The sequence below is a fragment of the Halyomorpha halys genome, unplaced genomic scaffold, assembly GCF_000696795.3.
Source record: "Halyomorpha halys isolate HHAL.00 unplaced genomic scaffold, Hhal_1.1 Scaffold215.1, whole genome shotgun sequence".
In the NCBI taxonomy this organism is placed as follows: Eukaryota; Metazoa; Arthropoda; class Insecta; order Hemiptera; family Pentatomidae; genus Halyomorpha; species Halyomorpha halys.
The window spans coordinates 1549396-1562123 of NW_027107820.1; positions in this window are offsets into that span (position 1 = coordinate 1549396).

Genomic DNA, 12728 nt, shown 5'->3' on the forward strand with positions numbered 1-12728 from the left:
TATTTTATTATTACGAAATTTAATCTATTTTATTTTTAATATCTATATCATAAGTAATGTTCTTATATTACTTATAGCACTTCGAACTAAGGCTTTAATTTCCAAATTAAATTTTAATTTACAATGACATTTCGAGCAAAGCCGGATTATTAACCATAACTGAGAAAACCCAAAGTGGTATGTTACTTAAGTGGTTAGAACTTACTTACAAAGAGAAATCAACGTTGGGAACGATATGAACTGAAACCAGTTATTTTGAGGCGATATAATAATTTTTTTATTGAACTCAGGAATTTCGAACTACAGAGAGAAAGAGAGAAATGCTTTAAATAGCCATGCTGTCCAGATACTGTTAAGGTTGCCATGGTGAAATAAAAACACTGGCTAGATCTGTGTAGACAAGAGGTGTTACGGTTGTCATGGTGAAATAAAAACACTGGCTAGATCTGTGTAGACAAGAGGTGTTACGGTTGTCATGGTGAAAACAAAACACGAGCGATAAGTTTTACACGAGTGTTTTTTGTTTTTTTGTGAAGGCAACAGTTTTGATTTTGAACACGTATGTTCAGACGAGTGAGTTTTGGTTTTGTGAAGGTGACAGTATGATTTTGGAACACGTTACGATTGTTTAATGTGAAGTGGTAATAGTTTAAAGGCCCTTTGTCTTTACTGTTTGAACCGAAATAGCACCATGTGAGAAATGTCATCTTATATGTTTTGTTTTTCAAAATTATGGTGTTCTACTTCAATGGACGGCCATTAACACTAGAAGTGGGGATATAGTGCAGTGACGTTTCTTCAGCATGTCCTGGATAAGAGAATAATAATGTAAATATAGTTATTAAGGTTAAGCATTTGAGTTAAGGTTAAGTCAACCTAGAAGTTTTAATTGTTTTATTAATTGATAAGAATTTTTTTTTCCTTTTTCATTCTCTGTATATATGTATTTCTTATTATTATAAAACTTTTGTACATATAGTTCTGCTGTTCTTTCTCTGCTTTCAACTTGTTAATTTACTTATGTTTTTATTTTTTTGTTGTTGTTCACGGAATATTACGATAATTCAACAGATGGGTAGGTAACACCTCAAAGTTTTCTGTTATCTACATGTAAAGGTATTCGCCAGTGGACATAATTCAACAATTGTTTATATAGTGATATATTTTAGCTATATTGTGGGCATAATGCTTCGGGGTTTTCTTTATCCCCAAGAAAAAATAACGTGGCGCCTAAGAAGTAATTTATTCTTTATTGTTTTGTCCTTTTTTTTCCTTTTGCGATTATATTTATTTTTTATATTTTCCTTTAACTCACCCCCTTCTCCGCTGAGCGTGGGCAACTATAAATGATAAACATATAACTAAGGATAAGTTAAATTTGCGGTTATAATACATTCTGTTGCTTTATCACACAGCGCTAAAAAAAAATCCTTATACTGCATTACAGAGTTTAATTAGGCTTTAAAATGCTCGTGTGCAGATATTATAATTTTAAATTCAGTAAAAATTATGATTTGATAGTTATGAGAAATGAAATTTTATTTATTCAATATTAAGAGTAAATATTTTAAAAAAAGAAGACTAATGCCTAGTTTAATTTGTAATAAAAATGGACACTAGATGAAGGAGATTGATTTATACCATCCCCGTGAGCTAACTCTGGCTGTTTTGTGCTATAGGATTTATGCATTTGTTGACCTCAGCTGTGCTCCAGAGCGGGTGCTTTATAGCACAAATTGGGCAGGTCGCTTCCTCGTCCGACTTCCATGCTCTGCAGTGTTCTGTACCATCGACAGAACAATCGCTGTTAAAAGTACCAGTTAGCTACCGTTAGAACCGAGAGTAATAAACAAACCGGCAGAAACAGTGTTCATATGATTTAAAAAAAAAATTAATTTAAATTAATGATAAAATTAATATGTGTATACCATTAGTTATTACAATTATGGTTATTTTTTAAAAAGCAACATTAAAACAATAAGGCAAGCCGTCCGTAGCTTAGGTGGTTTGGCGCAGGTCTATCAATCTGATATCTGTGGGCCGCCGGTTCGAATCCAGCCTGGGGCGTGACTTTTTTCATTGAGTGGCGGTACCGCATAATGAAAAACTTGACTTCCTTACCATGGTTAGAACACGTTGGACACCTAGATAACTAAGGCAGTTAGGAATCCAATGGACGTCTTGGGCTGACTGTCATTCTAGTTAATGGAAATAAGGAATTTTATAGCAACCAATAATTACGTAAAAGTTATTGTTAATTAAAATGCTTTATTGTTGAATAAATAAATATTTTTCACTTATGTTTACTTCTTAAACTAGTAATCCATCATCTATACGCACAAAAAGAAATCTCCTCAAAAGCCGGCTTCTATTAATTTTCATTACTACTACAAGTCGTAATAATCTGTCCCCATTCTGGAAGTGTTCTTCCTTTATTATCATCCTTCTCCAATATCCATTAGGTTTAGATACTTCTGTCACCATGAACCCAGTTTTTTTTAAGCAGTTATTAATGGTGGTTTTTCCCACAGATGACCAAGCTTGTCGACATTTTTTGCACTTTTATTCACTTCATTATCGTAAAAAAACCTTAGATAGTACTTCAAAACAAAGCATATGCGGACAAACTTAAAATGTTTGTAATTAAACGTGTAACAACCTAATAAATTTTCTTGCATGTACTGAAAAAAATTTCTAATAAATCAAATCTCAATTATAAATGTTTGAAACTTCTCAGTAACACAGGTTTCAACAAAAAAGTGTCGAGACATTGTAATTATGTGTAGTAGTGGCTTCTGACATATTCAGGGCCCACTTAACCAGGTTACACTGTATACATAAACAGAAGAAGATATAATCTTGTTTAAGATTTTCGGGGAGTGCGGTCAGCAAAAGGAAAATAAACAAAAACCTGTTGATTCGTGCCGACGTTTCGACCTCAATTTTAGTTCTTCATTAGGGCTATAAAACAAAAAGAGATAATAACCATCATTCGGAGAATCATAAAATAAAAAAATAATAAACTAACAAATTTGGAAATATTCATAAAAATGAATTGGAAATAAAAAAAAAGTTGATTAATAACCATGGAATTAGACAGAAGCAGATTGATAACAATGAAAGATGAAATATAATATTATATTGGTAAGAAGATATGTAAGTTGTGTCATTGTTATGTATATTTTCAAATTTGATAGTTTACTATTCCTTTTTTTTATTTTATGTTTCTCTGAATGATGGTTGTTATCTCTTTTTTGGTTCGATTTCGAATTCAGATCGAAACGTCCGCATGAATACATTTTTTTTTTTATTTGTGTTTTTTGCTGACCGTATCCTCCCCTTCCCTCCCATCTTCTCCACTTATTAATCTACGTTCAACTATCTACACCTCACTTGTTTAAGATTAGTGGTTCATTCTTTGTATCTACATCTACAAGAGGTCTATGAGTCCAACGTTATTAGATGAGCAAGTAGAGGATTGATTCATACTTTTAGTTTAAACAAGACAGAATTTGTATTATTACAGATTTGTATATTTATATGACGATAAGATGGTTGTAGATGCGGTCAGTGAAAAGAATCAGTCACTGACCGCATCTACAACCGTCCGTGGATATTCTCCTGATGTAATGTCCATGGTCAAATATCATTTCGTCATTATATATATATTTAATTATTTAACGAAAATCAAATGTGTCTGGTTGTGGTGAGGGTATTCTATATGTGACCGTTTTACTAGACGCACATGGTGAACTAGAATTATCGATTAGTACTTTCAACAAAGAAGGAAGCCCAAGTGAGTCTTTCAAAGAATGCAGTCACAAAGTATTGAGGCTGTTGCTCTCCTTGCAAATGCAAAACAATCTTTTGGGGCTGATAGCTCCCAAGCACAAAGAGTTCAAACTAAATTGTCTATTGGGAGATTGCTAAATGGCCATATGTAATATATTGTAAGAAGATGGTCTGGATGGTGAGCAAACAAGGTTCAAAAATTAGACTTTGCAGGGCTGAGTCTAAGTGGTATCATTCTGAATATTAATTAAATAGATCTATTTACATCCCTAGAAAATTAAATTGGAGATTGGATTAAGTTTATTCCCAAAAGACTATTTTTCATTTGAATTTCATTTGAATTTCATTAGTTTTATAATCTATTGAATGAATGAAAGAAAATGTATTGATTTGGATATTTTTAAAAAGAATAAATTATTGTAAAATACTAGAACCATACTTTTTCTTTTTTTTTTTACATTTGCTGTGGGTACATGGCAGAATAGTTTCAGCTCAATCTACAATCTACGATTACCGTATCCTATTTTACATAAAATTCGAATTGGTATTTTTTATTTAACAACTCCCTCTGGTGGTTTCTGACATATGACATATGAAAAAAAAAAAGTCGGTTCCCCAGACCGGAGTCGAACCGGCTCAAGAGGCTTACAAACGGCCCAAAAAACCCGTAGTTGACTTAAAAATGGGTTGTTTGATCTAAGAATTGTATGGTATAAATGTCTAAGTATTTTTTGACGCAGTATGCTGTGGTGATATTCCCAGTATCTCATCTCATCATTAGGCCGAGATAGTGCTGAAACCCACCCTAATTCTCTGAGATAAAGAACTGTTTTTGCTTTAACTAAGAGGTGTAGATAACTGTGGTCTAGACCATATTGTGAAGGTAGCTACATACTTTTAAATATATTAAGTATACATACCTCGATATATATCGACCTCCATGAGACCAGGCATATTCGGTCACTATAGCCAGTCGTCGCTATAATAAATCACCATACACACCAAGCAAATATGAAATAGGAATTTAGGGACCGGAAATATTGGACAGTATTAGCGATACGTTATCCAGTCTACTTGTACTTGGAGAAAAACATCTTCTTAAAGTGCTCTTCTGTAAAGTTCGAGAAATGTGGCATAGTGTAAATGTGACTATTATCTCCGAATAACAGATATGTTCCAGATACAATACTGCAAATCTGATTAACGTTTGGGTTCAATTATAACATGGTTCAGCTAATATTTGCTTCGGGTGGTCCCGCAAAGTGAATTTTCATTATACCCTTTCGTTAAAAACACAAGTCAATATGCTTCATAAACTTAGGGTTGTTACAGAAATTCGATAACAGCTTTACATTTCTTAAGATCAAAAAATATAATAGATCGGGGCAGAGATCTAACAGAAGAAATAAATAGTTGCAAATAAATGTAATTAAGTTTAATATTAATAAATATTCAACAATTATATATAATATATAAAAAAAATATATGTAGGAAAGTACCTACACTACATTGTTGTGGAATATAGTAATAAAAATCAGATGATGGTTTTGTCTCTTTGTTTAGTATTTTGCTTTGTTTAATTAGGTAATAATAGATAATAATCTATTTTGAGATCCTGGTAGGATACAAAATATTAATTTAAAAAAGAAAAGAAAATGTTTTATTGATATTTGTGTAAATTTTAGTCTCTCAGAAAAGTCAGGCTTCTGTTTGTTGACTAATAATACTTTTATATGCTTCCTCAGTTAAGTACTTACTACTTTAGTAACGCCAAACGCTTTGGTATTTCTATTCTTAATTTATTACACAAGATAATTAATTAATTAATCGTTTAATGCAAACAATACGTATATACACATACACAGTGCCACAATCCACTACTAACATCATTTTCGAAACCACTGACATAAAATGATAAACGATCCAGCAATCTGGTGTCGGGGGGCAGAGTATTTTCGGTACTTTTGCAAAATACCTGTCCCAGTTCCGTAACACATCTGGAAATTTCTAACCAAAAAATATTGATGGCTTAAGATTGCAATTGAAAGTATTTCGATGTGATTTAATATAAAATATACATAAATTCTGGCAAGTTATTTATTTGTCCCATTTTTGAAATAATATGTTTTTTAAAATTTAATTTGTGTGTAATAAAAATATCATAAACTCCAAGTGGGAATAATTTCAACTATATGGGAGAGTGTTGAATTGGTAATTAAAGCGAAAATTGATCTCCATTACTGTTATTGGATACGTTTGTCATACTTACACCATTCTATTTCAATGTATTATCTCCTTGAAAATTAAAAGTTTATTTTACGTCGATAACCACATCTTTAGTGGTTTTTGTACATGAATTTTGAGTTAGAATAACGAAGCATCCCTCTCTCCTACCTCCAAAACGGTTTATTTCGAGACTGATCGACAAGTTAGGTAAGTTTCCAGCTGTTTAACTTCTGCCAACATGGCCCTAGCAAAGAATAGTATTGAAAAATGGTTTGGTGGGAGCGATCGGAAATTAGTAAATATTTTCTCCCCAAATAAAATTTATGAAATATTTTGTAGTATTTAAAGCAAGTAATAGAAATTAAAACCTATTTTTTTTTATTGTTCTGGATAAATTAAATCATCTCTGATCACCCCTAATACTCTATAATTACTCTTCTACCAACATTTATGGATGTATAATAATCCACTCTGCAAGAACATCTAAATAAAAAACTTCCTTACTTTAAAATGAGATGATATTATCAAAGCATCTAAATACATAGAAATCAAGCCCCTATCGATTGCTCTCAAGCTGTTTTTTATGTGTATCGGGTGAGAACCATCCATTACCCTTTTCATCAAGATATTTCAGCTGATCAAATAAAGAATAAAGTGTCTGATAGAGAACGGCCCGAGACGCGCAGGAGGAACAATGGGAGTGATATCACAAATTAAATCATATAAATCGTGACCCGCCATGGGAAACATCTACCAGGTAAACAGGTAAGGTATTCCGAAGATCGTTGAAACACTAACTGATAACATTAGCGATCATAACTTAAAAAATTCTTCTCAAATAATATATATAAATTGGCATTGATTAAACTACTCAACTAATACAGATAACTTTATGAAATATATAATTGTCTTCGGAAAACGAGATAGGCATGTATGTAAGATATATTGTCTCATTAGTTCTTTACACGAACACGAATTAAGTACATAAACTAGTTAATGCATGTCAGTAAAACGAAATTTATTAAACGAAAAAATAAAATTTATTCATCGAACTGAGGTTAAGACTCATAATCATTAAGTCCAGAAAATGACGAAAAAAATATTGCAAATGAAACTAAATGTCGGACAGTTCTGATTTTTGAAATATGAGTTTTTGATTTGTGTTGTAAAAATCCGAATTCCTGACATTGGTCCAGAACTTGAAAGCTTTTTTTTTTTTAACATACAATATTTGTTCATTTTTCGATCCATGATTTGTGAACTACCGTCCATTGTAAATTATGTATACCCTTGTTCAGATTTCTTTCAATAATATATAAATGGTTTGTTATATGGTGGTGTATTAATTGTTGATAATATTATAGAGGAAAATTAAATGTTAATGATTTTAAATTTTAAAAAAATAGGCTTTTAACTTATAATAAAGAGAATGACCTGGGCAGAATGGCCTACAAAAGAAACTTTAAATTAATGTGAGGAAGAAATTATATTGAATTGCCTATCTTATAATCCCGTAAGGCAAAACAAGATAACTTTTAAATACATGTATTATATATTATTTTTTTTATAATCCGTATTATATATATATTATCAATAAAGAGGTTTTTAAAATAAAAAAAATTATATTGAAGATGTCCTTGAGGATGGCTAGAATGGCCAAAACGTTGAACTGGTGAAAAATAAAGTATTGAGACAAATATGGATACGAATTTTTTATTTATTTAATAAAAAATTATATATTTTTTTTCGAATGGAAATGTTGAAAAATATTACATATTTTTTCAACATTTCCACTTGTCCCACAGAATAGGGACAGCTTGATTTCCTGTCTAAATATTTGCTGATTAGTTATAGCAGATGGCTCTAGGATGGTATCTTGAGTTATTCTCTTTCCTGCTGAAATGTATAACACAATATTTAACTTGCTTACTCCTAATTTGCACTTACTCTGGTTTGCAATAATCATAATACGAATACAAAATTGAAAAATTAAAAGTCAGTTTCTCAGCTTTTGTTGTTTTCGAGTACCATGTTAATCTATTTCAATATACTCATCCTGTCTATTAAAATTAAATCAGTGAACAAAATAATGTAAGATTTGTGTTTCATAAAAATTGTAGCATTATCTCTTAATGAGAATCAAAGCACACCTCACATCGATAATTCAAACTACTGTAGAATAGGGGTGGTTATGTTCAAAGTGGTGAGGTTTAGTTTTATAGCTCTAACATGGTGGTAAGATTCGTACAGGAGTAGCATGATATTTCAAGGTCTTTCATATTTCCCATTTCACCAAAATTTGGGAAAACTCGCATCTCCCCGCCATTCTGTTTTTCCACTGGTGTAACTAGGTCAAATAGCTTCTGAGGTAAACTTTTAGATTGCCACCAGCTCCCATAATTTCAGATTATCTGCAACATTACTGTTGTAATCGGGTCAAATTTACAGGATAAGATTATTGACTGATCTTCGTTTCAAAACCTCCTGAGAAAAAAATATTTTTGTCCTTTACAAATGTTTTTTCAATACTTTTAAAGTTGTATGATCCTCCAAATTGAGTAAGAATAGTGAAAATTCCTTCTGACGATTTTGAACTCTTTTACCCATCCGCCTTCTCAGCATCATTTTCTTCTTTTTTTTTTAGTGGTATATAAGCATTAACAATGCAATAAAACTACTTTCTTTTCTCCAAACAAAAGTGAAAAGAAAATATGAAATAATTGTTTTGTTTTGTTTTGAAGGGTCATGGCCCTGGATGGTTGTGCTCCAATTCCAGCATCTGGCTAATAGTCAGAATATCTGCTCTTCAATAGATCAAGCTCCAAAACAGTTCCAGCCATTTTTATGAAACTACTTTAAAATCTTCTCTATAAATCAGGTTAACTTTTTGTTAAAGAAAAAATAGCAGAGAAAGGGGAAAAAATTGGGTATTCCAAAAGACCCTTCTCTAATACCAACTCTATTATACATATTTTCAACATTCCAACTCACTTTTGAAAGGATTATGGAGCAAAAGAACTTAAGAACATGTAGAAATATTATGTTGAAGTTCATTCTATATTTTATATTCTATGATTTTAAATTTATTTTTAAAAGATAAGCTTCAACTAATATATTTCTATCTTTGCAAAGATAGCAGACTATCATTTTTACTACTGATTTTCATTATATTGATGTTCTCTAAAGCTTAAGCAAAGAAAATTAATATGCGTAGTTAAAAATCAGGGAATATTTTTTTAATAAAAACAATAAAGAAAAACATTTTTATTTCAACAATTTATGTAAATAAACAATTTTTAGTTAAACCCTTGATCTGATAATACAACAGCTGTTTAGGCAAATACAGTCAAATAGCATTCAACACTTATAAAGGAATACAACAAGAAGCGATCTCCTCTTCTGATAAGCTCAACATATATAAAAGGCGATAATGGATAAATCACAATGTCATTGTCATTATTAAAAAGCTCGAACTTCAAAAAGGTCATCATCCTTCTGTAATTTATATTTATAACATATATATTTATATTTATTTATATATAATGAATCATGTATATTTACAGAGTTCCCTACAATCTGTATTATAAAAAAGTTTTTTAAAATGTTTGTTTTGATTATCATCAAAAGTGAATGAGCTTCTGAGTCGATTTTGAACTCTAATGTCTATAAAATTCTAAAATTTTAATAAAGATCATAAAGGCTTCCATTTGAAAAACAAAAATATATTATGCTGTGTGTTGTCTATTCTATCGGCCAGACAGACCGCCATAAATAATAGCACATCTTACTCATCTCATTTTTACATTCAAACCTGACTTCACTCCCCTATAGCTATGCACATGAATTTTTCTTATAAAACATGTCGATTGTCTCATTTGTCACCATTGACATTTTCTATGGAAAATGATGAAACAAGGTTCAATCACTTCAAAATAGCTAATTAATTTAAGCTAATACCTAATACTTAAAAAAAAAGATAAATTTATTATATCATAAATTTACTGAAAATGTTATTATAATGATTTATAACTAAATTAGAGAAAATTATAGGTATATATGAACATCAGCATTTTCAACAATAATAATTTTAACTAGATAGATTACCAGACATAACATACAGAGTACATTCAACAGATATGTAACACTCAATTATACAAAATGAAAATCAAATCTACCTTAGTAGCTAACATCAATCATAGATTATTATTTTCTTTTAATTTTTTTTTTAATTTTTCAGTTTTATTTAAACAAACATTTATAATACTAAAATTCGCAAACATGTTAGAAATTAAATTAGGCACGGCGATCTCTGCATACACACGCTGAACAAAAAAAAAAATAATGTACAGCAAATACAAACAAAACATTGACAATATAGTTTAATTTCCGTAATTGACAGATCTCATTAAATTATAATTGACCAATTAACACAGTTTATAAACTTAACTATAATATTATTTTTGACATAAAAATAAATATCTAATTAAATTATCTATAAAATTTGTAATTTACTTTAACAGACAATACATATACTTAAAATTAATAACAAATACATAGTTATTGTTAAAGATTTGGCTGTGTTCAATCCAAACCATAATAACAACATCTTATTTGAAACATATAACTTGTTAAAATAAACACGAGAAAAAATGACCATTATATTTCCTGTTACTCAAATAATTGATATTAAAATCCAGTGTTTTTATTAATATGTTCATATTTGATTTGAACTGAACATTGCCTTAATAAATTGTATTTATTATACTATGAAAGGCTGTAGCATAAGGCTTAAGTCCTGATACACGGGGTCATTCATTTATTCATCACACGTCTTGTTCACATTCACATACTACAACTAACATACATATTCATTAATAAATATTTAAAATCTAGAACAAATAAAATTTTAAAAAAATGAACTAACAAACTAACTTGATAAACCATCTTGTTTTTTAACTAAAAACTTAATAATAATAGTGAAAAATAATTTAAAATTGTATTACAAAAATAATTCCCTTTAAAAAAAGGTTTAAATTCTATCAATTAAAAAAATAAAATTAGATGACTTCTTGTGAAAAAAACTTAGGATAATAGATGATCCTGGATTTAATTACTAAAAGGAATTTTTCCATTGAAATACCATTATGAATAAAAAACCTTCTCATTAAGACCCAAGTGGCCTGTTTCAAGCAGTTCATTTTAACAACTTTTTATTAATAGAACATTAGATAATTTCATAAGAAGTCTCTAATTTAATAACCAATTATCCAATAAATCATTAAAAAGACAAAGGTATAATGTGATGTATTTAAAGTTACTATGAATCACAAAAACTTTAAAAGTTAAACTCCAGTTCAAGACATTAACAAAAATATATTTAACCCAATATACAGATATTAGCAGTTATATAAACTTCCAAATATTATGGAATTCTGCAACACATTCTAACACTAGCTTGTTCTAATTACGTTCTCCATTAAAAATATTTACAAAATTCTATGAATTTTCGAGCCTGATATACACTAAAAGTATCAAAAACTAGCTGCGGAACAATCTGCCTAGAGCTAGGACGGTCAGGTGGCAAAAATAACTGTTGTTCAAACAAATGAAAGTCCTTTCTAATATTTTTTATATTTTGTATGTGATCTTAGATACAGTTTAGATATAAAATGGAAGATTAATTTCAGTAACCTTATTGCAAACATTTATACATTTGAGAAAGAACAGTCATTTATGTTTGATTTGACACCATACATAAAATTAAAACACCTCCAAATTGCTTATTGAATTAATGTTGTTTTTTTTTTTAAATTGTTTAATCTATTAAATTAAAAATAAATAGAATTCATCATTGAAATAATTCATCTTAATATTTACATCTTTTCATGTATGTAGGTAAATATTTCAATTCAAAATTTATTTTTGAAACTCATTGGTAAGATAAATTCAAAGATCAAACAAAAAAATCTTATATTAAAAAAATAATATATTCTATACATATCTGAGTTCTTTAATTATGCAGTTCTAACATAAGTAAAGAATCAAAATTACTGAATAAACCATAATACAGTCAAATATTGTTTAAATAATTAAAGGAGTGTTAAATTACTGTTTTCCTATTTATTTGTTTTCTTGCTTTAGTAGTATGGGTTGAAATTCATAATTAATAAAACTTTTAACTTTGATGATGTAATGAAGATTATTTGATACCATTATTTATAAGGAGTCTTTAAGTTTTTGTTTTAATTTTTTTAACACTAGTGATTTATCATGATTATATTTTATGCCCTTTCATAATCAATATCAGTAAGATATGATGTCTAATACCTGCTGTATCTGTGACATTTATCACAAACCATAAAAGTTGATTCAAAAGGTCATTGAGTTATTTTTATTGTATTAAGTAAAATGGAAAGCTTTTGCCAAAGGTGATCATCACTGTCTTTACAGATCAATGTATTAATGTTCCTTTTTAAGGCTGAAAATGTTTCTATTTTTCTGCAGTACACCTCATCATCTTATGAAAATTTTTAGCTAACATAAATGGATGCAAACCTTGTTTGGTTACGTTATTGTGAGAAGCAATTAGAGTAAATTAAGCAATTAAAGTATAAATGTAATCAGAAATATTACTGGCAGTAAAAAATTAATTTTTAGCATCATAAAAAAGAAAATATAAATATTTTCTTTTTTATGATGCTTAAAATATA